We start from the raw sequence: 13,115 nt of genomic DNA, 5'->3' as shown, positions 1-13,115 counted from the left end.
GGAGAGGCAGGTTTCCAGCTCCTGGACGCAGTGGCATCTTGGAGGGAAGATATGTTACCCCACAGATGAGTTCACCTTCAGGTATCTTGAGAAACCACGAAGAACACCCACTATCTAACCATGCCAGGTGATGCGATGATCAAATTTTTGTTGTGGACGAAGTCCCTATGTACCCATTGTCCTTCTTCAGGGTATCTCCCTGAGAACACACTAGGTCTGATAAAAAGTCTTGACCTTTTAGTTTTACATTGCATGTTCATGGGGGAACATGGGTGGCTCAGTCAGTTAAGCATCCGGCTTCGGCTCAGGTCATGATCTCACGGTTCACGAGTTTGAGCCCTGCATTGGGTTCTATGCTGACAGCTCGAAGCCTGGAGCCTGCTTCGGATTCTGTGTCTCCCTCTCTTTCTGCTCCTCCCCCATTTGCAGTCTTTCTCTCTCTCTGTCTCTCTCTCTCTCTCTCTCTCTCTCTCTCTCAAAAATAAACTTAAAAAAATCTTTACAATGCATATTCATGGACCCCCCCCAACCCTTGGAACTGCAAATATTTACCTCTAGAATTAGCTGAGACATCTTTTCCAAGGTGCATCCTCTTGTCTCCCAAGGAAATAGACATTTTCAACTGTTCTCTCTTTTACTTTTCCATATAAACGTTTTCCTCCATCAAAATGCATGAGATTCTTGCCAAACTCTGTAGTCATGCTTATGCCGCCTTACATGCATGTAACTCTGATAATGCATACCTAATATTAAATTTATGTGTTTTCTCTCTTCTGTATTTTGGTATGGAAGGGCCTTTTGTCGACCAAACTGTTTTAGTTCTCTGACAATGACAAGCTGTTAGCAGGGGAGTCGCTGTGTGTGAAAGCCATAGAAATATCTGAAGAGAAAGGGGACGTTGTACACCCAGGAACCAATTTAATACTTGATCTAGGGACCAAAAGCATCTATTGGTTGCTTACAGTTCATTCAATCAGTTGACCAACAAGCATTTTCCGAGCTCTGTGATCAGGCCCTACGCTAGGTGCTGAGGATACAAGTAAGACACGGTATGGGCCCTGGAAGTGTTCACAGTGTAGCGCAGGCATCCCCAGACCACTGGATCCCTGTAGGTCTACTCCAGAAAACAGAGTCCAACTTCCATTCAAAGAAACTAACTTTTTACTGCAGCGAGGGTTGTGATGGGGACTGGCAGTGGGAACTTTGCAACCTCCTTGAGGTAGCCCATTCTCCCTACTTTGAACAGCTTAGACTGCTGGAAACTTCTTGCCTAGCTTGAGAAAGTTATGCCTATAGCTCTCCTCCATTAATCCCAGTTTGCCTTCTCCCACACCAAAGCACCACACACATACACACACACACACACACACACACACACACGCGCGCGCACACACACACACAACTAGTTTAATTCTACTTTGACCTCAGAAACCTTCATGTTTTTGATAACAGGCAGCATAGCCTCTGAAACTCTAATTTCCCAAGCTAAAAAGTTTCCATTCTTTCAACTTCTTCTCATAGGATGTGATTCTAAGTCGCCCTGATGTTCCTTATTAAAGAAATCTCAGGTAGCAGCAGACAGAGGTGTTATTTAGAGGGCCTGATGACAATTTACAAACCTAGTTTGATGGAGAAAAGGGGATGCATTAGACCCTCAGATAATAGGGTCCCAGTTTGCGGTCTTTGTGATCAAGTCTAAGCAGAATTAATAATTCATACCCTGCTAATGCACAGCAAATCATATAAGAGCCTCCAAACACATGCACACATGCAGCTCGAAAGCATGAATAAAAGCAATCTACATACCCACCCCCAATCAATCAGGCCTCCTGATTACTAAAGAATTCCTCACTTATAAGAGAAATTTCTGTCCTTGCCAAGCTTCTGCACCCTTGGATTCAGCAGTCTCTCCCAAAACTTTTCACTCTACATAAAGACTTCTAGTTCCAATGCATAAAGACTCAAAACCCACTGTCCCATGAATTTAGGGTGTGTACAAAGAATCATAGTGCTTCTCTAGTCCGACATGTTCGTAGATGGAGGAAAACAGCCCGAGAAAGGGAAATTGGTAAGTTACAGAGCCCTGACTAGAAGTCAAGTTTCATTACTATTTTCTCTTTCCATCAAAATGCCTCTAAGTTAAAATGTTAAAGTCTGCAAGAAACATAATTCACTAATAGCGGTACCTTAGAAAGGATCCCTGGTGACCAGAGTTGTATTCTGTGAGTTTGTGTCTCCCCCACCCACCATCACCCCCACAGCTTTCCTATTTCCAGCTTTCTAAGAAGTTTTTTCGTTAATGTTTATTTATTCTGAAAGAGAAAAAGGGAGAATGTGAGCAAGGGAGGGGCAGAGAGAGAGAGAGAGAGAGAGAGAGAGAGAGAGAATCCTAAGCAGGCTCCACGCTGTCAGTGCAGAGCTCGACGTGAGGCTCAAACCCACAAACCGCGAGATCATGACCCGAGCCAAAGTCAAGAGTCGGACACTTAACTGACTGAGCCACCCAGGTGCCCCTCCTATTTCCAGCTTTTAACTCGAGTCTCATACTCCCGATTGCTTTCTTTGTGCACCTTTTAATGACTTTAATGATTAGGATGATATTGATGGTCTACTCGGTCCAAGTTTTTGCTTGCTTTACAAACTGATTTCCTAAGTGTTATCAAGTTAAAATTCTAGAAGATTCAACTTCCAGCACTCTCTCTGCCTATCAGTCTATTGTGGTATCCTGCTCCTAGCAGCAATCAGGGCAGGAAGGTTTTCCATCAGGTTTTGGCAGACTAGAAGAAAACTCATAGCCTGAACAAGGGAGGGATGAGGTAGTCTGTCTAAATATGCTCTTCAGGATGGTGCCGGAAGCCCTGAGGCAAGTAAAATCACTGGGTTCGTCTTTGGAAGCCTCACATCAATTTAGCCTCAAATAAACCTTGACAACCAAGGAGGAGTATCAGGCAACCACACTGGCCATTTATATCTCCGGATAGTTGTGCAAAGGACCAAGAGAGTTTCCTAATCCAGACACGGACACGCTAAGTTGTAGCCTCCCGCCTGTAACCAATGAGTATTCACAAGGACAGGTGGGTAATGGAGGATGAACATTCCCTCCCAGCATTTTTAATTAACTGGATGTTGGATTTATTGGTCAGCTCAGTGGGAAATCAGAACCTACTACTTGGGGGCTATTTTTATAGCCTTCTGGAGTTGGGTTGCCTTACTACAGACACCTGGCACCATTCCTAGAGGTGGTTAGATCTGTATTTTCCCCTTTTAAACGGCAACCAGTGAGTAGATTTGAGCATTCCAGGCATCTGGCTAGTAATCCGATATAATAAAGGTGCCCCTTTCCCTTCCTCCTTGGGTAATACAGCACATACACCAGCAGTTTCTCCCTGCACATTCAGCAGCAGGTCAGAGGCGAAGGGAGTGTGGTTAAAACACAAAATAAGCTCTGTAAAACCTTGGAAGCAAGGGGCTGTATCCATCATCAATACGTTTATAAGCTATAAAACCCGAATAAGTAGTCTCTGAATAAACAACAGTTAATCTTATCAACTCTCAAGTCCCCGAATCAGAGTTTCAGTTCATTTCCTCTTTGTCTGCCTTCAGATGAAGCACTGTGTAAGAAAAAGGAGAGTCTTCTGCCATTGGAGATCTTTTTTACAGCATACGTTAACAATTTCTGTGCAGATATCTGGGTGGCAAATTGTAACCCAATGCCTATTTTGCAATAAAACTACCACAGCATTAAATTGACATAATAGAGACAGAAATTCTATTCAGTTGAGTTTGGGTCATGCAGGCACTCACTTTAATGTGGGAGATGAATGAAGCTCATCCTTGGGAAATCCAAGGGTAATGACCGAAACACAATGTGATTGAGCTAATTATCAACCAGGTGTGCTTTAAGGAGTTGATGGTTCAATTTATTACTGCTAAGTGCACAAGCCTGTTTTGGGGAGGAGTTTACGAGAGCAGGTCAGACACTGCAACTTCTCAGAGGGCAAAAGACAGCGTTTCTGCAAATCTGGCATTATGTCCGGCCAACCTAAATCCTGCCCAAGCACCGAGACCAGCTCAAGAACCTGGAAACTCTTCCTGACTGCCCAAAGCCCCGGGGAGCTGACCGTTCCCCCGGGCTCCACTAGCGGTTACTATCTATAAGCAATTGGCATGCACCGCCTTTTAACAAGAGTAAACTTTTCCTTTGTATACGTCTGGTCTTCTCTGCCAAGTAAACTGCTCAAAGGCACACACATAGGGTTTTTATATCCTTTGTGATGTCTGACCCTGTTAAGTATTTACAGATTGACGTCTGCTAGATAAAAAGTAACGTTTTAAATGCTTACGCATTGCTGTACGGATATTTCTTAACATTTGTTTGTAAATGGGAGTTCTGTGTATGAAACATAAACCATTTAACGGCTCTGGTGATTATAATGAACATCAGTCTCATACAGCGTGGGACACAGGGCTGGGTGTGCGCTGACCTCACCATATCCCCAACCAACATCAGCACATTACTGAATGGAGCCCTACTTCTCTGAGGCCACACCTACCGTTTTACAGCCATCCCTTTTTCCTTCCTCCGCTGTCTCTTGCTGATCTGTCTACTCACACATCTCCTCTTTCTCCTCCTTGTTCCAGCACCTTGGGAGCCTGGCATGAACAGCCACTACCAACCAAATCCAGAGCAAGTCTCTTTCAGTTGTCAAGGTGTGTCTTCTTCAAACTGCTCGTCATCAGTCCACTTCAGTGACTTCTAATCCACTAGATGGTAAGATCCCAGAGAACAGGGACTAAGCGTGAACCATTACCTACATGAACACTACCTCCCACTCTCTGCCACCCAGAAGCCTAGTTCAAGAAATGTTCAACAGTTTGACTGCATTCTAGGATTCCAGGTTTCCCACCGGCCATCGGACATTCCATTTTCTAGGTGACTGTTAAAACAAGGGATTTGACTAGTGGTCTAGTGGTTATGAAGTTCCACTTAAACTAAAGCATGGAAGCAGGACACACACATGCCAATTGACCTATGGTAGCTGGTTCCAAGTACCCGAGCAGGCATCCTCCTAGCAGAGACTTCTTTGTTCTTCGGCACAGGGAAACTTTAATATCTGAACGTTAAATGTTGAATTTGCATTGAGAAGATAGCAATCAATCAAATATGTATTGATTGCCTGGCACACACAGGGCGCGGTACATAAGATCTGTGAGGAAAAAAATGGATGTGTGTTCAATAAAGAAACACAATCCAGTGATGGTAGCAAGAAGGAGCAACTCTACACACTTTTTCTTAAGAGTCAGAGGCCATCCCGGGACGCCTGGGTGGCTCAGTCGGTGAAGTGTCTGATTTCGGCTCAGGTCACGATCTCGTGGTTCGTGGGTTCGAGCCCCACGTTGGGCTCTGTGCTGACAGCTCAGAGCCTGGAGCCTGCTTCGGATTCTGTCTCCCTCTCTCTCTGCCCCTCCCCCACTCACGCTCTGTCTCTCCGTCTCTCTCAAAAATAAATAAATATTTAAAAAAAATTTTTAAAAAGAGTCAGAGGCCATCCAGATAGACTAGCTTCAGCGCCTGAGGAAACAGATGTACATACCTCACTCCTTGCACAACATCTGGGGGGGTTCAGCAAAAGAAAGGTACAAGATTTCATCTTCTTCGAACCTTTTTACCAACCTGTATCTGCCTGGTTAACTGAAAATAAATTTCCTGCTCAAATGCTCCTCCAACAAAATGACAAGGGTTGGGGGCGGGGGGGACGGTGCGGGCAGGGACTGAGGTGAGGATATGAAATCTCACCTAGGACTGGTTTAAAGGTTCTCGAAGGAAACCACTTGCTGAAACCTTCTGTCACGGAGATCCCACCATTCAGCTCCACTCCATACTCTCTTGGCTACTTGGTGGTGGCAGGGTCACCACCAGTGGGCAAAGCAGGCTTCCAAACAAGCTATGGCCAGAGTGACCGCCAATACTAATACCAAAAGGGCCAGCAAGCAAACCCCAGGGGGAATCTGGGAACTTGTTCACAAAGTAGGATTATGTTTTGTATTTTCCATATCTCTTTCTTTGGAAGACTATGTTGTTAAATTGCTCATAAAGAGGATCATATAGGTTTTCCAGGAGTTTCGGCTTGAATCAAAGGAATGACTATATTTCTAGTTAATCCAATAACATACCACTATAAAAATCCACCCCAAAAAAACCATTTCTATGATAGACGTATTTAAAGGCATCTGCTGAAATGCTACCTTTTAATTCAGAAATTATAAGTCAAATAATTCTAAGTTTTTGAAAGAAGTTATAAAAAACGCTCAGAACGCATTAACGTAAGTGAATTATTACACCAATTATTTATTTAATATTAAAGGGTTTTGTGTTTAATTTGGAAATATTCTCAATCACAAGCACCAATTTTTTTTATTTCACCAAAACAATCCAAATAAGTTGCTCATTTCACACACACACACACACACACACACACAAAATTTTTAATTTGTCTCTAGATACGTTTGAGTGAAGGTTATGTATCTGAAAAGGAAAACAAAAAGTAATTGTTTTTTTTTCCCAGAAAACAAATTTGAGGAGTATGTTTTTAAGCCACTACCCCTAGAATGTAAAAAATGTCTTTCCTCACTGGAAATATAACTGGAAACTAGGAAAGTCCTTTGTTCTACTCAGTTACAAATTTCCAGGCTGTGTGACCTGAGCAAGTGACATAGACTGTGAGTCTCAGGTGTGTTAGAACTGTGCCTAGCAAAGAATACTGTTGAACTTTACCTGGCGTTGAGCCAGAAGATATATGAAGTCCTTCCCATTTCTACAAATCATGTATGAAGATGCCATCTAAATGTAAGAACCTATTTTTAAATATCTTGCATTAACCCAGTATTGGAGCACTACCTATTTCGTTAAGTAACAGAAACTACAGTGATATTTCAAATAAGCCTTTCTGACGAGGAAGAGAGTTACAAGGACATTTTAAGGGATGCCTGGGTGGCTCAGTCAGTTGAGCATCTGACTCTTGATTTCAGCTCAGGTCACGGTCCCAGGATCGTGGGATCGAGCCCCATGTTTGGCTCCACATTGGGCGTGGGGCCTGCTTGCGATTCTCTCTCCCTCTCTCTCTCTCTCCCTCTGTCCCTCTCCCCTGCTCACATGCACACACTCTCTCTCCCTTTCAAATAAAAAAAGGACATTCTAAGATACTCCATTGCTGTTATTTTTCTTTCTTTTTTTTTTCTATTTTTCCAACACTTTCCATAATGCGAATATATTACTTTTGTTCTCAGAAAAAATAATTGTCTCCATCTTGGCATGTGGGTTTAGAGATTTAAGATGGTACTAAAGGGCATTTTCTTTCCCTTTTTTTTTTCATCATAAGAATTATAAATCTGCTCTCGGGTCCTCGCTTCCAAGATGACCAAGAAAAGAAAGAGTAACAGTCGTGCCACAAAGGGCCACGGCCACGTGCAGCCTATGTACCAACTGTACCCACTGCGTGCCCAAGGACAAGGCCATTAGGAAGTTCGCTTTCTGGAACACAGAAGAGGCTGCTGCCTACAGGGACATTTCTGAAGCAAGTATCTTCGAGGCCTATGTGCTTCCCAAGCTATATGTCCAACTACATTACTGCGTGAGCCGTGCCATTCATGGCAAACTAGTCCAGGATCACTCGCATGAGGCACCGAAGGACCGAACACCCCCACCCCGATCTAGACCCGTGGGCGCCACCCCACGACCTCCACCAAAGCCCGTGTAAGGAGCTAAGTCCTTAAGGAATGAAGAAAAACTGTTCTCTGGGGGAAAAAAAATAATAAAATGGAGATTATACTTTATTTTTTTTTTTTTTTTTTTTTTTATTTTTTAATATATGAAATTTACTGTCAAATTGGTTTCCATACAACACCCAGTGCTCATCCCAAAAGGTGCCCTCCTCAATACCCATCACCCACCCTGCCCTCCCTCCCACTCTGCCCTCCCTCCCACCCCCCATCAACCCTCAGTTTGTTCTCAGTTTTTAACAGTCTCTAATGCTTTGGCTCTCTCCCACTCTAGCCTTTTTTTTTTTTTTTTTTTTTTTTTTTTCCTTCCCCTCCCCCATGGGTTTCTGTTATGTTTCTCAGGATCCACATAAGAGTGAAACCATATGGTATCTGTCTTTCTCTGTATGGCTTATTTCACTTAGCATCACACTCTCCAGTTCCATCCATGTTGCTACAAAAGGCCATATTTCATTCTTTCTCATTGCCACGTAGTATTCCATTGTGTATATAAACCACAATTTCTTTATCCATTCATCAGTTGATGGACATTTAGGCTCTTTCCATAATTTGGCTATTGTTGAGAGTGCCGCTATAAACATTGGGGTACAGGTGCCCCTATGCATCAGTACTCCTGTATCCCTTGGATAAATTCCTAGCAGTGCTATTGCTGGGTCATAGGGTAGGTCTATTTTTAATTTTCTGAGGAACCTCCACACTGCTTTCCAGAGCGGCTGCACCAATTTGCATTCCCACCAACAGTGCAAGAGGGTTCCTGTTTCTCCACATCCTCTCCAGCATCTATAGTCTCCTGATTTCTTCATTTTGGCCATGGAGATTATACTTTAAAAAAAAGGATTATCAATCTGCAGTATAGAAAATTTAGAATATACAATATAAAGAAAATACCCATGATTCCACCACCCAAATATAATCTCCATTAATATTCTAGCAATTTCCTTATAGTATTTTCTATATGTATATTATAGATCATCAACTGGGGTCAGATAGGTTGCTTCGTGTTTTGCTATTTTACATATGGATGACTTTGTGAGCATTTTTCACTGTCATTAAAAATCTTCGAGGGGCGCCTGGGTGGCGCAGTCGGTTAAGCGTCCGACTTCAGCCAGGTCACGATCTCGCGGTCCGTGAGTTCGAGCCCCGCGTCAGGCTCTGGGCTGATGGCTCGGAGCCTGGAGCCTGTTTCCGATTCTGTGTCTCCCTCTCTCTCTGCCCCTCCCCCGTTCATGCTCTGTCTCTCTCTGTCCCAAAAATAAATAAAAAATGTTGAAAAAAAAATTAAAAAAAAAAAATCTTCGAAAACACCATTTTAAGAGGATTTTTTTAATGTTTATTTATTCATTTTGAAAGAGAGGGAGAGCAGGGGAGGGACAGAGAGGGGAGAGAGAGGATGCCAAATAGGCCCACGCTGTCAGCGGAGCCCCACGCCCAGCTTAAACTCAACAAACCGTGAGATCATGACCTGAGCTGAAACCAAGTCGGCCACTTAACCGACTGAGCCACCCAGGTGCCCCTGAAAACACCACTGTTAATGGTTTTATCATACTGTGCTCTATACAACCATTCCCAACGGCTCACTATTGTCAACAGTGTCGCACCGAACTTCCTTCTCGTGTACATCGTTTTGCGACAAGTCGCTGGCTGAGAAGGAAAGGGCAACGCTGCGGGCAGCCAACCGGGGGCTGACTCTCATCATTCCCACCCCTTCCCTCCTTACTTGCCTTTCCAGCGCTCAGTCCTCCTCCCCTTCACGGTCCTCAATCTGGCTCTGGATTCTGATTAGCCTTGACCCTGACACACTGAGCACATGTGACCGAGGAGAGAGGCAGACACACATAGGACTACGGCCGGAAGGGCAGGGAAGGCACCAAGGACCTGGTCCTCGGGCTACCTGCTCTCCGCCTGAAGACCTGAGTGGGCACCGGGCACCGGACAAGCAGCGACTGGCGTCCCTAGCCCGGCTTGGATGGCAAAGACAGCGCGGGATCTCCATCCACATAGCCCCTGAGGACGTTAGCAGCAGCTGTGTCCACACTGAGGTACAGCTGAAGTGTTTTGATCCGGTGCTATAACCTTAAAATAACCACTAACATCCTCATCTATAGCCAGCTTATGTTTTCTGATATATCTGACATGATTTTAATTGGTATTTAATGAGAGCTTAGTACCGGTCCTTGCTCACTCCTAAGTTTTCTTTTTTCTTTGACATCCCAGAGCCCTAGGTTTCTTACATCATTTCTTCCTCTGGTCACAGACTGTGTGACAATAAAGTGTGTCCCTGGAGCACATGCATCTTGTCAATAAAAGAGTTTTTCAATAAAATGTGGTCTCCTTTCCAGAGCATTGCAAACTAATTGGGAAATAAAAAAGGAAAATACCTGAAAGGCTAGAGAATAATAAAACTAAATGCCGAGACCATTGTCAGGCTGGCAGTATGTGCTCTGAGAGGTCAGAAATGACAAAGAGGCCAGTTTGAGATGGAGAGGACGAGGCAGGGCTTAGCTGTGAAAATGCATAGTCCTTGGCCCCCCCCAGAGAGAGACAGGGAAGATGTTCCCAAGACTAAGAAAGTCACTGAGGGGGACATGTGCCAGCACCAATAATCACTCTAGCATATCTACCCCCACAGACTCAAATATTGGGGAGAAAGCAGGAGGCAGTTAAGGCAAAATATGCTGGCTAGGTCACTGGCTCAAGTCTAGCTAATCACGAGAGGCTTTAAGGACTGCATTACAGAGGTAAGACTCAGATACTTCAAAGAGAAACCTAAGCCCTTGATGAAGCAGCACTAAATAAGCAGCAATAAAAAAGAGAAACAAACAACACCGGGGCCCAGATTTGTATAAGAACAAAAATAAAGAAAAATAGCCTTTCCTGAAAGAAAGTTGACATCTAAGTGCAAACGGCCTCAAGGTTACCTTTCATTTGCTTTCTGGCCATTTGTACCTGACCTTATGCACACGGTAAAGAAAGCAAATTTACCACCCCATCTTTACCCCATGGGGTACCATCTGCCCCTTTCAGAAGACATCCCCCCCCCCATCAAGCACCAATATTTTACATGTTTATCACCAGACACTTATTCTTCACACCATTTTGTTGTTGGTGTTGTTGGTGTTGTTTTAAAAACAAACATGGGTCGAAAAATCATGTAATCAAGAACCTCATTTCATAGAAAACTGGGAAAACCGGAAAGAGTACATCTTCTACTGAGATTTGCCAACATGTTTTGCACATTCTGGGGGAAAACATTCGTAAGAATTGTGTGTTCTCTTCCATAAATCACTCCAACAGAATTCTTTCTGTATTATTCTATCTCTATCTAAATGGAGATCGGAGACCCACTGGCTATCTCCCATTGAAATAACCTACAGGTTCCAATGGAGTTATCTGCAGGCAAATGATCAAGCTATTAACACTTGCCAGACCAGTGAGACTGTAAAGTTAACTGTGTATGAGGTGAACGGAGCTTTGAAGTCCACGGTTTTCTTTCAAGTTATTCAGATCCCCATGTAAGAATACTCATCCCAGGGAGATCACACCTTCAGGTTATCAGACGAAAAACCTCTTGTCAGCACCAACCAGCCTAAGACATCTTAAAAGAAAATGCATATCAAACCCATTCTCGAAGACTCTCTGCTCTTTGGCTTTGTAGAAATGCCAATCCAATGCTGTATGAATGTTTTCATTTAGCGGAGATTTGGGGTAAAAAAAAAAACAAACCAACAACAACAAAAAGGGACTTGACCAGTTCTGAAGATCAGTGTGCTTCCCATCGAGATAGAAATAAGGTGATACAAGAAAAGATGAAGGAAAATATTTAAAATAAGAGGGAGGAAAACACGGGAGAGGGGAGACAAAAAGGACAAAAAATAGGTAAAGAACAGAAATTGCTGGTACTAAACTCACTTTTTTCTTTCTTTTAAAAAATTTATTTTAGAGACACAGACTGCATGCACACAAGCAGGGGAGTGGGGCAGAGGTAGAGAGAGAATCTTAAGCAGGCTCTACACTCAGCGTGGAACCCGACGTGGGGCTTGATCCCACGACCCTGTGATCATAGCCTGAGCCCACATCAAGAGCCAGACGTTCAACCCACTGAGCCACCCAGGTGCCCCAAATTCACCTTCTTGATAGTATTGTCCCCCATTATCCTTAACACGCAATATACATGAAAACAGGAGAAAGTTAATTCCACAGGAACAGATACACATGTTAAGCGGAACTGAAGTTGCAAAAAGCAAGATCGTATGTTAACATATGTAACAATTCCACTTTCTTCAAACTGAGATTGTCTTCAAACATTCTGAACATTCTCAGTGAAACCAGATATGTTATTTACCCCTGAAGAGTGCTGATTTCCCTCAATATCACAAACAAAACAGATCCATCTAGTTTTCTGAGGTCAGCAGTGCCCTTTTATTAAGTGGAATTAAGAAAACAATAGTGACTCCAGGACCAAGAACGAAGTTTGCATCCAACGTGCCTTGTGAACTGGTACACGGCATGTAAAATTAAACAATGGATATTGGGAAAGCTACTAGTAATTTTGATAGAAGAAAATTGAACTAGATTGAATATCTAGAGAGAGTCATGGGTTAGTGCAAATTACTTGTAATGGATGCATTTTTACAATATACAGAGGTCTGACAGCTTCAACTTTCATACATCTGAGCAATATCTAAATATGTCTTAGAACAGATTTTCATTTAACAAGATAATACCTGATATCCAGGTTCCTCCAGTATCCATCAAGCCACCCGATCTTACCCATTAGCAACCCATCTCTCATCTGTCCCTCGTCACCTCCAGGAGCCAGCCATTCAAGACTTTATTAAGTGCCTGCTACCTACAAGGCACTTTTTCATCTCCCTTTGCAAAAGGTACCTGGAGCTCCAGAATCCGGGATGCTGACCTTTTTTTTGTCTTTTGAAGAGTTGCATCACCTTTGATTTGTGAAGTTCATTAACATAGCCTTGATCTAAAGTTGTTCGCGTGGTACAGTTACATCTATGTGTTTTGAATTAATGTGACTTAAAATTAATTTAATTAAATTTAGAATGAAAATCAATTTTGCTCTCAAGATGTTTGGGTTTGTCTTTTCCTCACAATTTCAGAATGCCCTTGATAAAACTGGCGATACACAGGGGCTCTGAAGACTGTCTTCAATGTTAAAATGAGTTGTAAAGAAAAATTTAGAAAATGCAAAAAAGGAGACCAGATGCAAAACTAACTGATCTTCTTGCACTGAAAAATAGCCATTGTTGACGTCTTGGTATGAGACTTTCCAGGACTTTTTTACATACAGGTTTAGATGTATTTATTTTCGCTCAGTT

General features: G+C 43.0%; 1 protein-coding gene and 1 pseudogene across 1 annotated transcript in view; one reads left to right on the top strand and one right to left on the bottom strand.

Moving 5' to 3' along the window:
* GPC3 (glypican 3) overlaps positions 1 to 13,115 on the bottom strand; it is a 422,702-nt gene that overhangs the window by 333,090 nt on the left and 76,497 nt on the right. The gene's annotated exons all lie outside the window — the stretch shown is intronic.
* LOC145713918 (small ribosomal subunit protein eS26 pseudogene) lies at positions 7,415 to 7,757 on the top strand (annotated as a pseudogene).

The sequence above is a fragment of the Panthera onca genome, chromosome X (genome assembly GCF_046562875.1).
Source record: "Panthera onca isolate mPanOnc1 chromosome X, mPanOnc1 haplotype 2, whole genome shotgun sequence".
Taxonomy (NCBI): Eukaryota; Metazoa; Chordata; class Mammalia; order Carnivora; family Felidae; genus Panthera; species Panthera onca.
This window is presented reverse-complemented; position numbering and strand designations above follow the sequence as displayed.